At 50.7% G+C, this 21,641-nt stretch overlaps 3 long non-coding RNA genes across 5 annotated transcripts; 2 read left to right on the plus strand and 1 right to left on the minus strand.

Moving 5' to 3' along the window:
• Nucleotides 1-2,757: 2,757 nt before the first annotated feature.
• On the minus strand, nt 2,758-11,526 carry LOC120103629 (uncharacterized). 2 transcript variants are annotated; one of them, XR_005506350.2, is made up of 4 exons: nt 10,722-11,526; nt 7,458-7,603; nt 4,592-4,709; nt 2,758-3,232 (listed from the first exon to the last, which is right to left on the minus strand). It is a non-coding gene; the product is annotated as an uncharacterized LOC120103629 (long non-coding RNA). The 2 variants fall into 2 exon arrangements; XR_005506349.2 differs by having other exon boundaries at nt 2,758-4,709; nt 10,722-11,516.
• LOC134479260 (uncharacterized) lies at nt 8,123-9,482 on the plus strand. 2 transcript variants are annotated; one of them, XR_010052392.1, is made up of 3 exons: nt 8,123-8,733; nt 9,124-9,289; nt 9,419-9,482. It is a non-coding gene; the product is annotated as an uncharacterized LOC134479260 (long non-coding RNA). The 2 variants fall into 2 exon arrangements; XR_010052391.1 differs by having other exon boundaries at nt 8,123-9,289.
• A 1,245-nt stretch (nt 11,527-12,771) lies between the features above and the next one.
• Nucleotides 12,772-21,389, plus strand: LOC102548399 (uncharacterized). The gene is made up of 4 exons (NR_110711.1): nt 12,772-12,847; nt 19,690-19,839; nt 20,739-21,004; nt 21,289-21,389. It is a non-coding gene; the product is annotated as an uncharacterized LOC102548399 (long non-coding RNA).
• The last annotated feature ends 252 nt before the right edge of the window (nt 21,390-21,641 follow it).

Raw genomic sequence — 21,641 nt, forward strand, 5'->3', positions numbered from 1 at the left:
CCAGTCCACTGGGCGCGGGTCACCCCTGGGGAGGTAGTTCTGATTTGTATAAGAAATAAAAGGCTAAGAAAGCCAGTAAGAAGCAAGTCAGCAAGAACAAGCCAGTAAGCAGTGCTCCTCCTCAGCCTCTTCAGTTCTCACCTTCAGGTTCCTGCCCTGACTTCCTTCAGTGAGGGACTATGATGTAGTTGGAAGCTGAAATAAGCCCTTTCCTCTCCAGGTTGCCTTCGGCCATGCTGTTTTAGCACAGCAGCAGAAACCCTAACTAAGGATGGCCATGGTATCGAGCTGGCCTCTGAATTTCTATCTCTAGACCCATAGAGAACTCATCAGAGAAGTGTCTTTGTGCAATAGAGAGGTTAATGAAGAAATTCACCTCTGATCAAAGCTCAGAGAATAAGTGTCAGTCATAAGTGAGACATGTGTATCACACGCATGTGCACATATACTCACACATGTTCACATACTTGCACACTCGCATGTACCTATGCACACGCATACACACACACACACACACACACACACACACACACACACACACGCACACTTGCAGGGCTCAGTGACCATCTTGGAAGAACCAGAGGTTGGGACAAGACCGGAACAGTTGTACACACAGAAGCCCTGCACTCGTGAACCCACAGCAGCAGTGTTTGCCTGCACAAGACCTGTACAAGATCAAACCAGCCAACATTCAGAGGTGCTGTTGACAGTTGATGGCTTCTGCAAGAGACGATTTTCTTCAATTTAGATCCTGGTAGGATCAGACTCCACTGGGTGACCATACCCATGAGTGTGGGTAGTATGAATTGGACCTCGTGGGTTACTAAGAGGGATAGGCTGGTAAGGCAGGGGATAGATCTGGGAGGAGCTGGGGGAGGAGTGGGGAGTGGATGGAATCAAGATATATTGAATAAAGGTCTTAATTAGTAAAAATGTATCTTAAAGGGAAGAAGGGTTGGCATCAACAGGTGACTATCTTGAACATTCTGTAAGGGTCTCACGTATCCAGTGCTGACTCCAGGTGCCTGCACAGAGGAGTCTCTAACAAACGGCACAGCAAACTGCTGTCTCCACCAGAAAACAAACAAAATACTGCGGAAAGCCCACAAGCGCTTCTAAAGCTGAGTGTCAGCAGGGTATTCCTGCCAGGAGATGGCACACAAGGCTCGACACTCTAGAGGGGTTTAAGGACCTGCAAGCAGGCCTTCTGACACTGTCCCTCTGGGATGAGGGATTAAGCCTGAAGGCCAAAGCCCCTGGCAAGTGTTAGGATTTGCAAGGCCTGAGGCAGATGGAGCAGCGACCAGCTATTCTCCATAGCCAGGAAGACCCTGCCCCTCATCCAGGGCTGCAGAGCCGATACCTTTTTGGAACAGGGCTCAAACCAGCAGCCTAGGGACTGGTTCAGTTCTGCAGCTCTGTGGTACAGACTCTCTCTCCCCAAGCCCAGTGCACAGGCTGGGCGTTCCCAGGTGCTAACAGCGCGCGCGCGCGCATGCGCGGGTGTGTATGTGGTATTCTGTAAGCTAAGGAACTATTATTCTCCGGCTCTTAGCCTCTCCACCCTGCCCCCCCACCGTGGGAGGAGAGAGGCCAGAGCTAGGCCTGGACGATGCTTTTACTAGTTCATGCCTTGGTTCTGACTTCTTCTGTACCCTGGTGCTAGATACCATCAGGGGCTATGCCCACGGGTGTGCTGGCCTCACCTGTGCCTCCTTTCCCCTCTATTCCAGGTTTCCCTAACTTTTTTTTTTTTTCACTTCTGCCCTGAGCCGATACCAGGAACCTCTAGCTTCCGCTGTTATTCACAGTGCTCTCTCGTCAGTCGGGGTCCCTGTGGGAAACAGATGGCTTCCTGAGAACTAGGGAAATTCCAGGAACGTTATTTACCAAGGAGAGGCTTATAGAAAGGGTGGGAGTGGGTGCCAAGAGAGGGGAGGGATCCCGGCCCTGTTTTGACAAGATCACTTCCACTCCTGGAGCTGGAGGACAGAGAGTGAGAGAGGGAGCTATCGAGGGAAAGCTAACCCTGAGAGGAAAGATGCAGATCCTCTGGGGTGATCCTTGGGAGAAGGCAGACCTCACTCTCCAGCCCAGTTCTGACCTCCTCCCACCGGGGCAGTCGCTGAATACCAACTCAGTACTTGGATGCAGTCCAGGAGAGCGGCGAGGGATGGGGCATCAGGACCTCTGCACGGTTTGCTCTTTGTGAGCTCCTGAGGGAGTCTTTTTGCCTCATAAGAGCAATTGCGAGTAACAGGGCTCCTTTGCTACAAGCAAACCACTGTGTCATCCATGCCGGTCACAGGGCATTCTGTCACGCAGAACCCACACATGTGGCAGTCTTGCCTAAGTGCTCCACTCCCCTCAAGCCACACTGCATGAATCCAACAGCCTTAGTCCAGTGGTCTGTCATTCTCTAGTGTTCATCCTCCCCTCCCCCTCTCCCTCCCCTCCCCTTTCCTCCCCCTCGAGTATACGGGAACCAAAGCAGAGCTGTAGGATTTTCTGTTATGTGACAAAATACCTTAGAAAAGTGACCTTAGGGGGCTGGAGAGATGGCTCAGTGGTTAAGAGCACTGACTACTCTTCCAGAGGTCCTGAGTTCAATTCCCAGCAAACACATGGTGGCTCACAACCATCTGTAATGGGATTCAATGCCCTCTTCTGGTGTGTCTGAAGACAGTGTACTCATAAACATAAAATAATAAATAAATAGATCTTTAAAAAAAAGAAAAGTGACCTTAAAGCAGCCAATTCTGTTTTTAAATTTTATTTATTGGAACTTATATGAAGCTCACTACCGTAGATCAAGCTGACCTTGAACTGGAGATCTACCTGCCTCTGGCTCTCCAGTGCTGGGACTAAAGACAGGCACCAACACACCCAGCCCAGTCTTTTATTTTGACGAACAATTTCAGGGTTTCAGTCCAGAGTCACTTGGCCTAGCTACTTGTGGGAAGGCAATAAATACATCATCGTGGGAGGGCTTAGTGGAGGTAGAGAGACACTGGGGAGGGAGCAGGCCGAGGTCCCAGGAACATGCGCCTATGACTTCCTTCCTCCAAGTAGGCCCAGCGAGTTCCTACTGCTGCTGCCTGCTTTCCCCAGCAGCTGAGGGCCGAGCCTTCACCACACAAGCATTCGAGGGACTTTCCAGATCCAAAGGAGGCGCCGAGCCCGGTCGATAGCTCAAGAGTATTTGTCGTCAGTTCCCGCACTGACCGAATCTCTGCAACCCCAGAGGTCAAAGGTTGGAATCCTACCCCGAATTCAAGTCGTAGGGGAGCTTTTGGAAGGTGTTCAGGTTGTCGACCTCATGGGGGGTGGAAATACTGTCCTTAGAGAAGAAACCGGAGAGAAGCCAAGGAACCCTTGTGCAATGTGAGGGTTCAGAGAAAATTTGTTGTCTCCAAACTAGAAAGGAGGCCCTTGCCAGACTCGAACTCCGCCTTGATATTTAACGTCCCAGAATGCAGTACTGCGAGACTAACTCCCTGCTGTGCTTAATATACCCAGTTTATGGTACGTCTTTTCTTGTCCTGCGTTTTATTTGAGACTTTCTTGCTTTATAGCCCTTTTGGCTGGAGTTTGCCATGTAGACCAGACTGGACTTGACCATCCTCCTGCCTCTGCTTCCTGAGCCCTGGGATTGTAGGCACGTGCCGCCACACCTGGCTGTCTTGTCTCGTCTCGTGTAATCCAGGCTAGATTTGATCTTCTAATTTCCCATCTCTGCCTTCCAAGTACTAGAGTATTAGAGATATATGCCGCCGCCATACCTGGCTGGGCCTCTATTTTAGCAGCCTAAACTAGGATACCCTGGCCCGCCTACACATTCACAGTCCCCCAGATGTTGTGTAGAACACCACCGTGTGTCCTGGTCCTCAAAGCCCACCTTTCCCTGCCGTTAGCATTCAGAAGCACCAGGATGCTGGATGTCCTGTCCACGAGTTTTCATCTAGAGAATCAATCTACGTTTCCTGCAAGCTCCTCGGTGACTGAGACTCACCCTAGGTATCTCTGACCCATCCCTACGGTCGCACACCAGGACTGAGAGAGGCCAGCGCCAGAAGTCCTCTTCACAAAGGCTGCCAGGAGAGGGGAGATAGTTTGTTCTGCTTTTTCTTCACAACACTGGGAACCTAACATCTTATTCAAACGTTTATTAATTACATGTGCTGCTCCTTGCCCTGTTAGAGTGCAAGTGGCGGGAGAATGACGATGCCTTTATCCTCGGTCCTTAGAGCGGTACCCAGAGGGTAGAAGATGCTAAGCGGATGAATGAATGAATGAATGAATGAATGAATGAATGAAGGAAGAGTGAATGACAGCTAAGGGGATTCCCCAGCACCCACACCCAGGAACCTTGGGGTGAAGCTGGGAGGTGGAAAAATGAAGAGAGATGAGGAGGCTCTGGTACTGGATTACCCCCTTCTCGGGGGACCTTTCCTTTAGGTTACTCCTGGCTCCCTAGCCTCTGACTGCATTGAGAGGAGCTACCAGCACTGCCCCATAACTGATGGCAACTGTTGCCAGTCCTCAGCCCACCCCTGCTTGTGTCCTTGCCAGTGTTTTGGGCTCTGCTTACCTTTGAGCTCCTAAATGGGGCACGCAGAACCCATCTCTCCTCAACTCTCCTTCGGCATTTCCCAGCCTCCGGACACCTGCAATTCTGATCACTATTCTCCATGTCTCAGTGCCCACTGCTGCAGAGAGAAGTGGTGTAGGGGAAGGAAGCAGGCCAGATGCTGGCTTCCATCCCTGTTTTGTGGACTCTGGGTGAACACCCTGTCATAGCAACCTTGGCTCGGACTCTGGAGGACGGCGAGCATCCTTCCACTGTCTGTCTTGTGCTGAAAGATGTCTCGAAGCTTCCGGGACCTGCCTTCAAGCCCTGGCTTGGCTGTTTATCTGGTCCTTTGGGGTTATTTTTCAGATTGTTGAATCAAGGCGACCTGAGAGCCCCTTGATTGCTTTTTTGTTTTTAGGTTGAGATTTAACATTGAATTAAATGTCATCTGCTAGCCCCAGGTGGTTGGGCAGATTTGACCTCATTTCCCGGTGACCCTAAGGAGTGTTTCCCTTTCACAGAGAGGAGATGGGTCTTTGGGAGGTACAAGCAGAGCTGGAAGGTCAGGTTCCAAACCTGGCTCTCAGTGCCTCCTGTCCTCCCCTTGTACACCTGTCACGTTGTTTTATGAGCCTGCTTAGGATCTGTTTTGTAATAACATGTAGCAAGAAGTTATCAAGCTGGAAGCCGTGGCAAGCATCTGTAATCTCAGCACTTAGGAGGCTAATGCAAGAAGATCACAGCATCAGAGCCAGCCTGGTCCACACAGCAAGACCAAATCTCAAACAAGCAAACAAAAAAAACAAAACCTAAGGAAAAAAGTTTCAAGCTATTTATATATTTCTCTTTGTCTTGGTTTGCCCATCTCTAAAGTAAGGGAATGGTAGTATCTACCTGGGGATTTTTGTCTTTGTCAGAATTTCATAAACTAAGAGGCATGGCCCATGGTGAGGAAGCATAGGCTTTGCTGTGTCCTGCACCTCAGGGAGGTCCTGGATCTCCAGCCTCACGCACGGATGCATAAAGGCAGCCTCCAGTGCTCAGCCGGGTGGCTTGACCTCGAGACGCCCCCACTAGCTGAAAGACACTGTCTGCTTTCCCCGTCGCCCACACTCACTTCCCCTGCACAGCCAGCATGCTCAGGAACAAGGCGATCTGTCCCTTCTGCCAATGCCAGAGACGGCAGCTGGCCCTGCTGATGTCAGAGACACTGAGGCCAACTGTGGTAGCGGACGAGATGCTGAAGCAGCAAGCGTCTCTGAAGCCAGCCAGAGGGCACAGCACTGTCCTCCCAGGGACACCGAAGGGAAGCCACACAGCTCTGCCGGCCCAGATGAGGATGGGTGAGGTAGCCAGTGTCCCGGGGGGCTTCAATGGAGGGCACAGCTCTACTGGGTTTAAACAGTGCCAGAGCCTCCTCTCTCTCTATTGTCCTTCTTTATCCCCTTCTCTGTCTCTCCCTCCTAAAGATAAACACACACACACACACACACACACACACACACACACACACACAGACACTCATTTACACATTCACACTTACACACTTACATACTCACACACACATACTCACACTCACTCACACACTTACATACTCACACACAACACTCTCACATACACACTCACACACTCACTCACACTCACATTCGCACACACTCACTCACATACACTCACACACACATACACACACACTCTCACACACTCACTGGCATACTCACTCACCCATGAGATCACAGGGCATCACTTGCCTCGCTCTCCTCACTCTGTAGGTCCAGCTGGCCATCTCAAGGGCTGGAATTCTGAGCTGAGCAAGAAGGTGAAGCCCACCTAAGTACCATGTCCATCCCTCTGCTTCCTGACTTCACACACTCATCCAGCTCTGCTTCCTGACTGCGCATGCTCATCCTGTTCTGCTTCCGATTGCAGTCATTGTAGGGTCACACCCTCCTCACTGTGAACAACTGAACCCTGGGAGCCAAAATCAACCCTGCCTTCCTGGAGTTGCCTTTTGGGCAATTTGTCAGAACAACAAGAAAAGTAACTAACACTTGTTAATTCGTTACACACACACACACACACACACACACACACACATTTATGATATATATATATATGATTGTATATATAATTTGATTTTTAACACTATAAAACCTTCCAGTGAGAAACTACAGACTCACACCCATGGAGTCATGTGCCTCAGGAGGCTTTTTGAAACATTTTTTTAGGCTTTTTTTTTTTGGTTTGCTTTATCTTCATATCTCTACATCTTGTGTTTACTCTGTTCTTTCCTGGTTTCCCTATTTGAGATTTATTTATCCAGATACAAGCCTATGGCCTCAGCTACTCCAGAGACAAAGGGAGGATCATCTTTACCTCAAGGCCTACCCAGGTTCCAGAGCAAGTAAACTTAGCATGATCCTATCTAAAAGAAAAAAAGTTTAAGGGACCATAGAGGGGCTGGAGAGAAGGCTCAGCAGTCAGGAGTGTACGTACTCTTCCTGCAGAGGACCTGATTCAGCTCTCAGCACTCACAGGCTAGAACTCCAGCTCCAGGGGCTCTGACACTTCTGTGTCAGTGGGCATCTGTATTCATGTGCACATAGAAGCACACATACATATTTACACAATTAAAAATAAATCTTAAGGGCTGGAGAGATGGCTCAGCGGTTAAGAGTACTGACTGCTCTTCCAGAGGTCCTGAGTTCAATTCCCAGCAACCACATGGTGGCTCACAACCATCTGTGATGGGATCTGAGGCCCTCTTCTGGTGTGTCTGAAGACAGCTTACAGTACAGTTATATACATTAAATAAATAAATAAAATCTTAAGGAAGGAATTGGCTGCAGGGAGCTGGAGAGATGGTTAAACAGTCAAGAGTTCTTACCGCTCTTGCAGAGGACCCGGGATAAGTTCTCAGCACTTGAATGCTGGCTCACAGCTGTTCAGTTTTAGAGGCTCCAACACCCCCTTCTGACCTCCACTGGCACTGCACACACATGGCGTGCAGGCACACAGGCAGACAGCACATTCCTACACATAAAATAGAAAATCGTGAGGGTATAACTGGGTGACACAGCTCTTGTCTGCTGTCTCAAGGCCATGGTTCCATAAGAAGTACGGGTGTTGGGGGATGTGATTGGCTAGCTGCTGGAGAGAACTGAGTCCTTCCACTTGGCCTCTTCCGCAGACACATCTACCCCTTTATGTTTGGTTAAGGTGATGCCCAGATCCAGTACTGTGCACAGGAAACACTAGTCACTGCTGGTCCAAATTGTGATCAGGCTCTTTTGACGTAACATGTGTTTTGTTCATGCCGATCAGCAAGTCGATACACGGGTGATCAGTAAACAGGGTATACGGTCAGTGTTTCTAAGCCAGTGGCAGTAAACACCCCAACAACTAAAAGGAGGCCTTCCAGGCTGAGGAGGTACCTTGTGCCTTTAATCTTGGCACTTGAGAGGCTTAAACAGGTGGATTGTCAAAAGTTCAAGGTTGCCTGGGGTACAGGCTACCAAACAATAACAAACAAAATATCACAACGAGAGTGAGACGGCCTTTGCAATAAATGAAGGCCCTCCCCACCGAAGGCAAGCTGAAACCTCCCTCAGAACAGTCCTTCTTTTCTTTAAAAAAAACCAAAAACCAAAAAACTCTCTCTCGAACCAGGCAGCCACAGCCGTGAACAACGCAGCAGTGGCCAAGGTTAAGGCTCGGCAACTGCGCGTCAAGAAGGAGGAGCTGATGAAACAAAACTGGACAGTCTGAAGGTGGAACTGTCCCAGTTTCCGGTCGCCAAAGTGACAGGCGGCGGCGCGTCCAAGCTCTCCAAGATACGAGTCGAACGCAAACCCATCGCCTGTGTCCTCGCCATTATTAATCAGACTCAAAAGAAAAACCTCAGGAAACTCTACAAGGGAAAGGAGTACAAGACCCTGGACCTGCGGTCCATGAAGACTAGAGACACACGCCGGCTCGCCCAAGAAGACTAGAGCCGTGCGCCGCCAGCTCGCCAAGCACCAAGAGAAGCTGAAGACCAAGAAACAGCCGCGGAAGGAGCTGATGTACCCACTGCGCCAGTACACAGTCAAGGTCTGAGACGACAGCGACAGTAAAGGGAAAGACTGAAGGGAAAAAAACCTCACTTATTCATTTGTGTGTGGGTAGGTGTGCGGGTTGGGATGGCACACGTACGAGGGCATGCTTGTGGAGGTCAGAGAACATCTTTGTGGGACTCTGTTTTCTCCTTCGACCGTGTGAGGGTCTCGTGGATCAAACTCAGGCTGTTTGGCAGTAAGTGCCTTTACCTACTGAGCCACGTTGCCAGCCCTGTAGCTGTTTCTGATTGATAAAGAAAGCTACCAGGGTTGGGGATTTAGCTCAGTGGTAGAGCACTTGCCTAGCAAGCGCAAGGCCTGGGTTCGGTCCCCAGCTCCGAAAAAAAGAAAAAAAAAAAAGAAAGAAAAAAAAAGAAAGAAAGAAAAAGAAAGCTACCTCTTGCTTGAGGTTGCTTTCCTTGGTGTTGTTTTGTTTATTGCTTATTTCGTTTCAAGACAGGGCCTGCCCTGGACCCTGGAGCTTTCCATGAAATCCAGACTGGTCCTGACTTCCCAACCCTCCGGTCTCAGCTTGCTGAATGCTGTGGTTACAGAAGTGAGCCACCATGCCTGTCTACTTTGTATCCTACAGTCTGGAGACTGAGACCAGTTAGTTGTAGAGGTAAACATCTGCAAGGATCTCCCTGAAGTCGGCTATTCAAAAGGCAGCGGTTGCAGGAATTGGTGCTGGCTGCCCGGGAGAGAAGACCGAGCTAGTGTTTTTATTGGTATCGTTGTTGTTTTTTATTAGGAGTCTGGTTACAACCTTCCAAGACAAAAGACGCAAACCTAATAAAGGACTTGTACCCAGAGCATATAAAGAAGACTTGTAACTCGATAATAAGACAAAAACAACCCAATAAAAGGTGAGCAAAAAAGCACAAGGCCCTGGGTTCGGTCCCCAGCTCCGAAAAAAAGAACCAAAAAAAAAAAAAAAAAAAAGGTGAGCAAAAAAAATCTTGAACCTATGCTAGCAGAGATAGCAACCCATGACAGCTGAGCTCAGAACATCGTCCTCACTGTTGCAGTTCAGGCCGGAGTGACTAAGACGTCCACAGTCACGAGCCAGTGAGGATGCTGAGCCCCTGGAGCTCTCAGACGGGGACAGGCTCATCCCTGTCACAAGCAGTCAGGTCCATTCTTATATTAAGTCACGGGCTTCTGTATTGTGTCCTGCTGCTGCTCCCTCAACCCTTGGGCAGTAAACCATTTACAGTCATACCTCTAGGCTCACAGCATCTCGGGCCATAATAATACTCCTAAATTGGAAATAACCTAACCTGATAGTCATTGAACCGATGAGCGAGAGCTGGGTGTGGTGGTTCATGCCTGTAATCCCAGCTCTTGAGAGGCAGAGGTAGGAAGCTTGCCACCAATCTCAGGGGAACAGAGGCTATTCAGGGAGACTCCATTTTACAAAGAAGACTGGGGCGATGGCTCATTGGTCTGAGCACTTGTCCTGCGAGCAGGAGGTCTTGAGTGTGACTCTCCATAACCCATACAAACGGGATTTGGTAGGGATGCATAACCCCAGATGTTGTAGGGAGATGTGGCAGGGAGGTAGAAGAATTCCAGAACTTCTCCAGCCAGAGCTGTAGCCCAGTGGTAGAATGCTTGCCCTAGGTCTGACCCCGCCTAGAGGAGGGGCAGCTGGGGAGCTGGCTCTGGACATACAGTGCTATGATCTCGACCTCTTGGAAACTGAGTCAGGACCTCGAGTTCAAGACCTTCCTGAAGTACAGGGCACGATCAAGGTCGGCAACTTAGATATTTTCTCGTACTTTTTAGTAAAGAAGGCCTGAGGTGCTGGCGAGATGGCTTGATGGGTTCGGGTACTTGCTTCTAAGTCTGTCTGTGGGACCCACAGGGTGGAAGGAGAGAACTGACCTCCACACACAGAACATGGAATGCCCCCCACCCCCATAAATAAATGTAATCAAAATAAAGTAAAAGGATGAGGTCTGGCTCAGTAATCAAGTGCTTGCCTAATGTGCCTAAGACCCTAGGCCCAATCCCCAGTTCCAAATAAGCCAAAGGCAGGAGGGGAACCTTACCTTCCGTCGGTATCAAATATACTGAACTAGGAAACGCTTCCCTTTCTCACACGCCGCTCCCTCTCCCGGATCCTAACAGATCTGACGTTTAACGTCACTTACATGCTTGCCATGAACATACAACTTTGATCAGTGCCCAAGGTGCAGGCACAAACCCCAGTGGCCAAGAACCCCTCCTCCAGGGCAGGAAAGCCCGCCTGGTTCTCCCTGCTGGGGATTGCACTCTAAGTGTCTGGACAGGAAGTGGGTCGGATGGGGTTGACTGCCACATCACGAGTGCATTGGCCGCCTTGTCGCTCTGTCAGCCTAGAGTAGAAGAACCAAGTCCATGTCCTATTCTGAGAAGACGTAGAGCACATAGGTCTGTCCCTGGCCTTCTGACTCGTGCCCAGGATCACTGAGCAGTGGCTGGCTAGGCTACATGTGTATCTCTGATGGGGCCTTGGGTACCAGCTAGCTGTCAGGGGAACAGCTTACTGGACAGGGGACTGGGAGTGTGTGTGTGGCAGAAGTGGTAAGAGAAGGCATCTGTGATTCAAGCTCTCACCCCAAGTGCATACACACTGAGGATCCACTGGGCTTCGCTTACGGAGATGAGAGTGTTAAGAGCATGAAGTGTAGCTGTTCAGCCCGTGCCTGAGGCACTCTTTAGCCGGTGCCTTATCCCTCCACACTGGTATGTATACAAAGGCCGCCTGACCTGTAGTCAGACAATGACCCATATGAGGAAGACTGAGTGGAATCCCTCCTTCTGAGCCAAGAATGCTGCACCCGCTCCTCTTTGGCTATACCCTCTGCCCTTTGTCTTGTCCTTGGATTAGCCTTCCAGGTGGCCAAGGTGGCATGTTAGCTCTGGGATAGTTGAGTGTGGAGGCCAGCATGTCTGCAGCATCCAAGACAGACCAGTATCCTAAAGATGAGGGAGCGAAGGAGGTACAGGCCCTATTGTCAGACCTGCTGGGCTCACCCAGCTTCCTCTCTGAAAGTGTTCCAGTTCCCCATGAGGCATCTCTTCTCCACCTCTGTACACAGAGACCCACTGGAGCAGGTTATCTCTTCCCGTCCAGTCTAACCAGGCCCCCTGCCCTTTTCTCAGCCCTTCTTCTGCCTTTCAAAGACAGTTTGGTAGCTGTTTGTTCTCCCATGCCTGTATGTCTGTTTGTCTGTCACCCGTGTGTCAGGAGGTCAGGAGAGGGTGTTGGATCCTCTGGGACTGCAGTTAAAGACAGTTGTGGACTTCGATGTGGGTGCTGGGAATCAAACCCAGGTCCCCTAGGAAGAGCAGTCAGTGTCTTTAACAGCACAGCTATCTCTCCAGCCCCAGTTTGTTTGCTTTAACTTGGGAAACTCTATTTGCTACCCCAGAGGAAGACACTATAGTTGGTATCCCAGCCGTTTAGGACAGTGACCAGAATCAGAGAGGTTAAGCAACTTGTTTGAGACCACAGGGCTGAAGTGGGGGTGGAACCCAGGCTGCTGACCACAGAACCTTGGGTTCTAACAGCTCACATTTCTGTGGCTTAGTATGTCCCGATTCCTGATTGTGGTAGAGTGCCTGCCCTAGCAAGCCTTCGGTGGAAATGCCGTTAGTGTTTTCTGTAATTAGGCCTCTGGGGTGACTCTGAGCTACCTGCCAAATGCTCCGGGGGGCTCTTGACAGGAGCTTGGAACCTGCTCCTCCTTCCTGGAACCTTCTAAAAACAATGCTGTCTCTGAGGAAGCAACCTGGAAGAGGTGGGTACCTCAGAGAGGATGGGGGCTGCTCCATCAGCCTGCACACTGAGCACGGGCTGCAGAGGGCCTCACAGGGAACCCTGGGAACATGATAGGATTGTGATAGGACTGAGCTTCTTCCCTGGGTCACATGACATCCAGTCTCCAAAGCCCAGGGAGGCACTGCAGTGCCCAAGGAGGCCAACGCTCTGACGTGGCTTGAAGGATAGCCAGGAAGCCAGCCTCAGGGGGACACTGCAAAGCATTCCTGTTGGAAGCCTGGGCACCCCTCCTCCCACCTTGTGACTTTCTTAGAGGCTGTGTGAACACGTCAGGTAGTTCTGGCGTGTACTTGGTCGGATGTGCTACCCGAGTCTTCCTCCTCTGCCCTGTGAGCTCCCTGTAGCCTCTGGGTGAGTACACTCAGTCACACAGCCACAGGGGCCTGGAGATGCCCCACAGCTGCTATTTAAGGCCACACAGCTGCCCCAGGGTTCCTTTATCTGTGCTTATGGTTCCCCTATCAAACAAGCTGGCTTGAGGCCAATGGTGCAGTTCGTGCCAGGCAGTGGGGGGTGGGCTGGGGACTCACTTGAGCTCGGCTGGAAGCTCCAGCACTGGGCCTGCTGGCCAGGGAGGAGCGATCTGTCTGCTGGCTATCAGAGCAAGCACTTCTCCTGGAGGGGCCTCGGCCTCCATTAGCTAGCAGTGAGGAGAGACTCATAGTGGCACTGGCTCTTTTGTATGCTGCCCCCATCTTTGTCCCTCTGGCCCTCTTGGCCATCAGTCATGGGCTTGGTTGTAGCTAGGTCACCCTGCAGCCTCAGGAGGGTTAGTTCCACAGGCAAAGGAAGTGGTACTTGGATCTCTTTTCCCCGACACCAGTGGCTCATAACCTTTCTCATGCTGGGACCTTTAATGCATTTCCTCATGTTGTGTGACACCCACCCCAACCATAAAGTTATTTTTGTCGTTACTTTGTGATTGAAGTTTTTCTGCTGGTATTATCTGTGTTTTCTGCTGGTCTTAGGCAACCCCTATGAAAGGGTTGTTTGACCCAAAGGGGTCGGGACCCACAGGTTGGGAGCCATAGCTCTACACCCTACCACCCTGCCCAACTCCACTGCCAGGGTCCGAGCCCCTGAGGAATGCAGGTTTGGAAGGGATCTGTTCTGTTCCTTGCTGTCCCTGCCACTGGCTTCTGGTCCCTACTCTGGCTGTCAGGGCTGGTCCAGCCTATTCCAAGCGTCCCCTGTCACATCCTCGACAGCCCCAGTCTTGGTTCCTGCTGTCGATGACTTGCTCTCTGGTCTCGTTATTATTATCAACTTGGCCTTCAAGGCCAAGCTTAGGCACCCCCTTCCTTAAGCTGCTCTTGGGCTACCGTGTCTGTCTGTCTGTCCGGCCTACTCCAAACAGTGCTGGCCGGAGGGGAAGGGCTACAGTTTAGGGCAACCGGCTTAGGGCGGAAAGGCAAGTCACGAAGGGGCTTCACCCTCAGGAAAGCCTGTACTATCTCAAGGTTCCAGGTGGGGACAGCTGACTGCCAAAGGCTGCAGCAGGGAGGCGTTTCCACACCTCACCCACCTGGCCCCTCAGGGCCTACGCTCCTACCTCACTAGCGGTGACTTACACAACTCTGAGCCCCAGTCAGTTCATTTGTAGACCGAGACAAGGAGACTAGTGCCAGACAGCAGGCTACAGCATGTCAGGCCCCTACTTCACACGGATTGGTAGCTGCTACAAATGACAGCCTGGTTCAGTCATCCAGACAGCGCCTGGGGGAGAGGAGATTGAAGCAACCACAGTTCTGTACTGCTACACTCTTCAAGTGTGTGTGTGCATGTGTGTGTGTCTGTGTGTCTGTGTGTGTATATGTGTGTGTGTGTCTGTGTGTGTGTGTCTGTGTGTGTGTTTGTTTGTATATGTGTGTGTCTGTGTGTATATATGTGTGTGTATGTGTGTGTGTCTGTATGTGTGCATGTGTACATATATGTGCATATGTTTGTATATGCATGTATTTATATGTGTGTATATATGAATGTGTGTTTGTATGTGTATGTGTGTGCATGTGTGTGTTTATATGTGTGTATGTGTGCATGTGTGTATATGTGTGCATATGTGTGTATATGTATATGTGTGTGTCTTGTGTGTGTGTCTGTGCATGTGTGTGTATGTTGTACGTGTGTGTGTCTTGTGTGTGTGTCTGTGCATGTGTGTGTATGTTGTATGTGTGTGTGTCTGTATGTGTATATGTGTGTGTATATGTTTGTATATGTGTGTATCTTTATGTGTGTGCACATGTGTGTGTCTGTGCATGTGGGTCTGTGTGTATATGTGTGTGTCTGTGTGTCTGTGTGTATGTGTATGTGTGTGTGTTTACAGGTATATGTGACTGTGCATGTACTGGTGGCAGCCAGAGGAGAACCCTAGGTGTCCTGCTCTGACACTTTTCACCTTATCCCTTTGAGGCAAGGCTTCTCACTGCCCTGGAGCCAGGCTGTAAGCTCCTGTGGTCCTCTTGTCTCTGCTCCCCTCCTCCAAGGCCTCCTCCAAGGCCAGAGCTATAGGTGTGTGTGCAGCTCTACTGGCTGTATTTTTCTTCACATGGGTGCTAACATCTGAACTCAGGCCCTCATGTTTAGCAGTGCCTTAGGCTTTTGTTACTGCAATAGAACACCTTGACCAAAAGCAACCTGAGGAGGAAGAGGTTTATTTTGGCTTAAAACTGTCAGCGCTGGGGTATCACTGGGGTAAGCCAGGAGGACATCCAGAAGCTGGTGCAGAGGCCACGGAGGAGCTCTGCTCACTGCTCCTTCCCATTGCTTACTCCGCCTGCTTCCTTGCAGCATGCAGGACCACCAACCCAGAGGGCACTGCCACAGCAAGGCACATCAATCATCAATCAATCCCATAGGCCATTCCGGTGGGGGCTTTTTCTCAAATGAAGTTCCTTATTTTAAATGACTCTATACAGCAGGCGGTGGTGGTACACACCTATAATCCCAGCACTCGGGAGGCAGAGGCAGGTGGAGTTCTGAGTTTGAGACCAGCCTGGTCTACAGAGTGAATTACAGGATAGCCAGGGCTACCCTGTATGGGGAGAAGATGAGGAGTAGCCAGCACAAGCCATAAAGACTCCTATCCACTGAGCCATCTCTTCAACCCCAAGGACCAATTTTGATGTCCTTACTAACTCCTCCAGTCCCCACTGTCACAGTGTGGCTTCCTGCACATGTCTGTCCTTCCCCTTTACCTCTCTGGGTCCCTTCAAGGTCTCAATACTCAGCACTGTGCAGGGGTGAGGGTGAGGCTAGGGAGGACAAGACTCAGGGAGGCCAGGAGGCTGGACCAATAGCACAGGGGTTGGGGATGGGGGTGTGTGGGGGGAAGCATCAGCAGGCAGCAAGCCAGGCTAGGCGCCTCAATCTAGGTCTTTGGTTTAATCACAGTTGAGATCTGGATTTCTGGAAGACTCCTGGAAGCTACCAATACAGGTGAGATTCTGGGGCAGCATGGGAAGCATCTGGAGGACACAACTGTGTGCCCTGCAGCTGGATCCTCATGGAATTCAGCTGTCCAGGTGACTCAAATAGCCTGGGCACCGGGCCACAGTGGGGCTGTCGCCACAGATGGCTTCTGGGAAGTCCAGCAACACTGCTTTGGCTGAGCATCTCGGGAAAGTATGTGTGCGTGTGTGCGTGCGTGCATGCATGCGTGAGTGTGCGTGTTTGTGTGTGTGTATGTGAGTGTATATGTTTGTGTATGTGCGCATGTGTGTGCGCATGTGTGTATATGTGCTTGTATGTGTGTGTCTGCATGTGTGTATGTGTGTATGTGTGTGTGGGGGGGAGGCTGTGCCCCATCCCTGGGCATCATGGTATGTCCTAGGTGTACGCCAGACCCCTTCAGCTTTCCCGTGACTCCGTGACCCTGACCCTATGCAGTATCACCTTACTTCTTGCCAAGCATGGGGCTGTACCCCCGTATACTGCTGTCATTCCCCGGGTTTTCTGTCTAGTTTCCACTCTTTCTGAATGTCTACACAGCGTCCTGCCCAAAACCCAGATCAGATCAGGCCATGCTGCAACCCTCTGGCTCCCGATTGCCTGCCGGATAAGGTCTGACCTTCTTTCTGCTCCTTCCTGGCTCTTTGTCTCTGCTTCTAATGCCTGAACATCAAGAGAAGGGGTCACAGCAGAAGGCTGAGCTTTCTCTAGATGTAGGACTTCTAAGGCTCGCTCTCCCTCCCTCCCCCCTCCCTCACTGCCTGCTTGACCCCCTTCACAGTGAGCTCACCTCCCTTTCCTGCCTGCCTCCACTGGGTCTGACCTCAGAAGATCACTTGAATCTGGCCTGGTCAGACAGACAAGTATGTGGGACAGCGAGTTGGGCCTCTAACCTCTGTAAATGGAATCTCAGGCCTGTCCTGGATCAACACTCCAAGGTCACTGAAGCTACTGTTTGTCCCTTAACCCACTCCATGCTTAGCTCTAACCATCCCCAGGGACCTGACCATTTGTGAGTTGGCAAGGGTTGGTCAGTTGGGTTCCTGCTGCACTCAGAACCCTGTCACATGCTCTACACCTCAGAACCTCTGACATCCGCCATGTTGAACTCTGTCCATGAAATCCTGTGCTGCCCCCTCCCCTCCCCAGAACCACATCACCTGCCATGTTTCAGTCCTGGGTCACCCTGTGCCCAGTAGTCCGCTCTTCTTGTCACACATGGCTGGACTTCCTAGCTTACCCTCCTCGAGCTTGCAGCTGGCTCTGACTATATGCTATGTGCTATGGTCAGGCCTCCTTCCTGACCATGCCACCCCTGGACACTAGCTGGTCAGTGGAACCAGCTGTCAATGAAGCAAAATCCCCAGGTGCGTGCCGGGAAGCCACTGCGATGGCCATAGTTATTCCTATGTAATGTTAGCAGCTGTCCACCAGTCTTTCTTTCTGCTTTAGAAATCAGATGCAGGGTTCTGAGTCTCCTCACTGACAAGGGGAGCCAGGTGGTAAACAGGGCTTGCGGTGTGTGTGGAAGGAGCCCTCAAAGGAGCCTCTAAGGTTCCTGGGATACCACTTCCTAAATACCGGGGAAGTGGAAGGAGTTATGGGGGGCACTCCAGGCCAAAGGTCTTGCACCCTAGTTTCCTAGGGTCTGTATCGGTGGGCGGCTTTTCTGGACTCAGACCTGGAACTTGGCCTCCATGGGTGTGGCTAGTAATACCTTCAGAGGTGTGGCACCATCTCCAGGCTTCCCCCTCCTGAGTGTAATAGGCCCTCCTGTCCGACCACTTCCTTCCTGTGGCCTTCAGCTCCATCCCACATTACCCCGTTCCTCCCCTCCTGAGTGTAATAGGCCCTCCTGTCCGACCACTTCCTTCCTGTGGCCTTCAGCTCCATCCCACATTACCCCGTTCCTCCTCTCTCACAGCTACCCCTTCAGCTCTGATCCCATGTGCTGGACTGGAAGTCAATGAACAATACGGAGAGCTTGGGCTTTTCTTGGGGCACCTGACACCTTTTCCAGGACCCAAGTGGAGTAGGGTCACCAAATAACCTACCTGAGCTTTCTGGCTTTCCTCTCCTATCTGTCTCTACCCTCCTTGCAGCCCATCACCCCATCCTCCCTCAGCAATTCACTCCCTCTCCCTTAGGAAGGGACTCAGTTTACCTTCACCTCTACAGTGGCACTTTGTCCCTGGACACAGAAGCCCCTCAGGCTAGGCTTCAGGTTTTTAATGGAAGATGGCCGAATGTGGTGGGTAGTGCCCTGCTCGTAAGTGCAACTCTGCGGTCGCCAGGTGAACCTCCGATTAGAGTATCCCGACAGGATAGATTAGAGCACTCCACAGTAGACACTACCAATCCAGCCCAGTTCAGCCCTTCATCTACAGGACCCAGGACTACTCTTTCACAGCGAGGAGTCAAGGAGTTCCCTGCTAGGGACCTGCGAATGGGTGGAGCCTGCGGGAGGGAAGCCAGGACCGCAGCCCTGGCCTGTCTATTCTTTCCTGCAGACTACACCAGGGATGGCCAGACTTTACTTAGGGAGAAAGAAAGCACAGCCCGTGTTGGAAACTCTCCACCAGCCTCTGCCAGTTCTCAATGGGAAGACAGGACTGCTGGGGCCGCAAGCACTGGTCCAGGGAGCATCTAGGACATGCAAATTAGGGTACTCTGGAAAGAAAGACTGGTGGACAGCTGCAAACCCAATACACGAGAAGGTGAACCCTTTTCTGAATGTACACTCTGATTCAGCCGACGTTTAACTAATGTATGCTGTCCTTTGACCTTTAATATTTTTTTTTACAGTTACATTAGGGTTGGGGGTGGGGGGAGGATCAACAAAACCAAAGTGTGTATGAAAATGCTATAATGAAATCCAGGGGCTGGTGAAAGGTTGTGGGGTTAAGATGCCTGCAGCCAAGCCGGACTCCCAGAGTTCAATCCCCAGTGACCTACGTGGAAGGAAGAACTGACTTTCAGAAATTATTGGCCTTTGGCCAGGTGCAGTAGAGCTTTAATCCTAGCACTCAGGAGGCAGAGGCAGGAGGGTCTCTGTGAGTTCAAGGCCAGCCTGGTCTACTTAGTTTATTCTAGGCCAGCCAGGGATACATAGTGAGAACCTGTCCAGGGGTAGAGGGGAGGAGGGATGGGGAGGGGAGGGAGATTTTATCAAAGACAGAAACAAGCAAACCCACTATAGTTTATAGCACCATTTATATAAGTTATCCAGAAGAGACGAATTCACAGAGACAGAGAGTGGGTTAGCAGGTGCTGAGAACCGTGTGGAGAGGGCACACCTGAGTGCTGACGGGTGTGGCAGACGCTTCTTTCACACCATGAAAATGGTGGCATTAGGTAGTAGTGACAGATTGTGCGATCTTGTGATATAATAAAAATGGCCCAGTTTTACACTTTGGGTATAGTTTTGCAACTGGGAATACAGCTTAGTGGTAGAGTGTGTGCTTAGCAATCTTGAAGTTCCAACTTTGCCCCCCACAATCAAAATAAGGAACCGACAAATGCATCATGGTGGTGTACACTTCTAACCCCAGGTCTCAGGAGGCAGAGGTTCCAGAGTTTAAGGTTATCCTTGGCTACAGAGCAAGCTCAAGAGTAGTTAGACTGAGTAAGACCATTCTTTAAAAACAAACATGTAGAATGAATGAATGAATGAATGAATGATACCTAAGAAAGGAATGTGCCTTATGTCTTAAAAGCTGTATGTTGGTTCATCTTTCATGTCCCAGCTTCTACCTGTCCATGGTCAGCCCCGAATATTGACCATGAACCCTGTCCACCATCAAGCTACAATCAAACACCAAGACACGGCAGGAGGTTAAGGCTGGAGAACGACCTTGCAAAGGAGCAGACCTCTCCGTTCATGCCTGTAATACAAGGTGATTACAGTTCACTGGGACTGAGTCCACAATGAAGCAGCATTTACCCCCCTAAGGGTTGGGCGTGCACCACCACAGTAGGATTCCTTATGACCTTGAGGTCAGTAGTACTGTCCCCATATTATAGATGAGGAAACTGAGGCTAAGTGACATCCTATAACAAAGTCTTTGACATGGTGGCTCATGCCTGTAACCCCCGAACTCAGGAGACATAGATAAGAAGGTATTTGTGAGTTCCAAAGTTGATTGGCTCTACATGGCGAGGTCCCAGCCAGCTACAGAGTGAGAATCTGCCTCAAACAGCACAACAATGGGAGCTGGAGAGATGGCTAAATGGTTAAGAGCACTTACTGCTCCTCTAGAGGACCCAGACTCTGTTCCCTAGCACCCACAGGTGGCTCCAGACTGTTGTAACTCCATTTCTAGGGCATCCATGCCTCTTCTGAACTCTGAGGGCTCCTGAACACATGTTGTGCACATGCACACACTTTGGCACACACATGTGCATACACACATTCACATAAAACAAATATTTTCTTTTAAAGCCAAACTCAAGAGAGCTGGTTCCTTTGGTAGAATGCTTGCCTAGACTCCACAAAGCCCTTTGCAGCTCAGAGCAGGGAGAGCATTACTTTAATCCTGCACTAGAGAGATAAAGACAGTGGGATCAGAAGTTCAAGGTTACCCTCGGCTACGTAGGGAGTTCTAGACCAGCCTGGGTTACACAGACCCCCTGTCTCAAATAGCTAACACGTAGCAGACTTGGCAAGGAAGCCAGACCTTTCTGTCTGGAAACTACATGGGGTGGGGGGAGGGGACATCCTCCCATGATTCAAGTCACCCCCACGTTTCCACCTTCCTTTCCTCCCTTGCTTCTCTTCCCACACCCCTTTCTCCAGGGTCGCATGTAACCTATACTGGCCATATCCTTCTGTGGCCAGTGATGGATGCCTTTGAACTCCTGCTGTGGTTTCTCCAGTTTGTGATGACAAGTGCACACCACACCCGGCTTCCACATTTGTTTTCTGCAACAGCCATAGGTTTCTTTATGTCTCCAGCTCTTTTGACACCCAGAGAGCTTTCTTGAGAAGACCCTTTCGTGCAGGGGAAGATGGCAGCAGCAGGACCTGTCTCTCAGCTTCCGGAACCTTCACCATGACCTCAGGCAGGTGCAAACGGGTGGCAGCCATGGCCTGTTCTACAAAACACAAAGGGAAACCTGTTTTTCCTCATCAAGGGTGCTGGAATTAGACAGTGTTTGGCTTTCCCTTGATGGAGGATGGTCCCCTATTCCCATTGGGCAGGAACCAGTTCCTGTTAGGCAGGGCTGCCTGGGCCCCTGCCAGGACCTTGGGGGAGGGGTCTCTTTTCTGGGTCGCTCCGGAGTTCTGTTCCTTGGGAGACATCGGAGGTTTAATCATTAATGGGCACGTTTACCTTCGGTTGCAGGCTGGAATTGGGATCCGTTCCCAGGAGCAATTATCTCTGACACATTATTTTGTGTAAAATCACTTTTCGCTGATAAAGCTGAAATAAAAAGGGGTCCATTACCCAGTGCTGGCCTCTTGGTGTCTGGGGTTCCCTGGGACCTCACCAAGGAGCAAGCTTTCAGGAGCTGTGAAAAAGCTTCTAGAAAACACGCCGAAAAGTTGGCCCAGCATTAGGAGGGGCCTGATGTGTTTTCAGATTCTCCACGTGTCACCCCCATCTGCGGTTTCTGGGCTTGCCAGAGTGTTCTGGAGGCACGCCCACTTCGGGGAGATCTACCTGAGGCCAGGGAAAATCGATGACTTGCACCCCCT

This window comes from Rattus norvegicus, chromosome 6, assembly GCF_036323735.1.
Source record: "Rattus norvegicus strain BN/NHsdMcwi chromosome 6, GRCr8, whole genome shotgun sequence".
Lineage (NCBI taxonomy): Eukaryota > Metazoa > Chordata > Mammalia > Rodentia > Muridae > Rattus > Rattus norvegicus.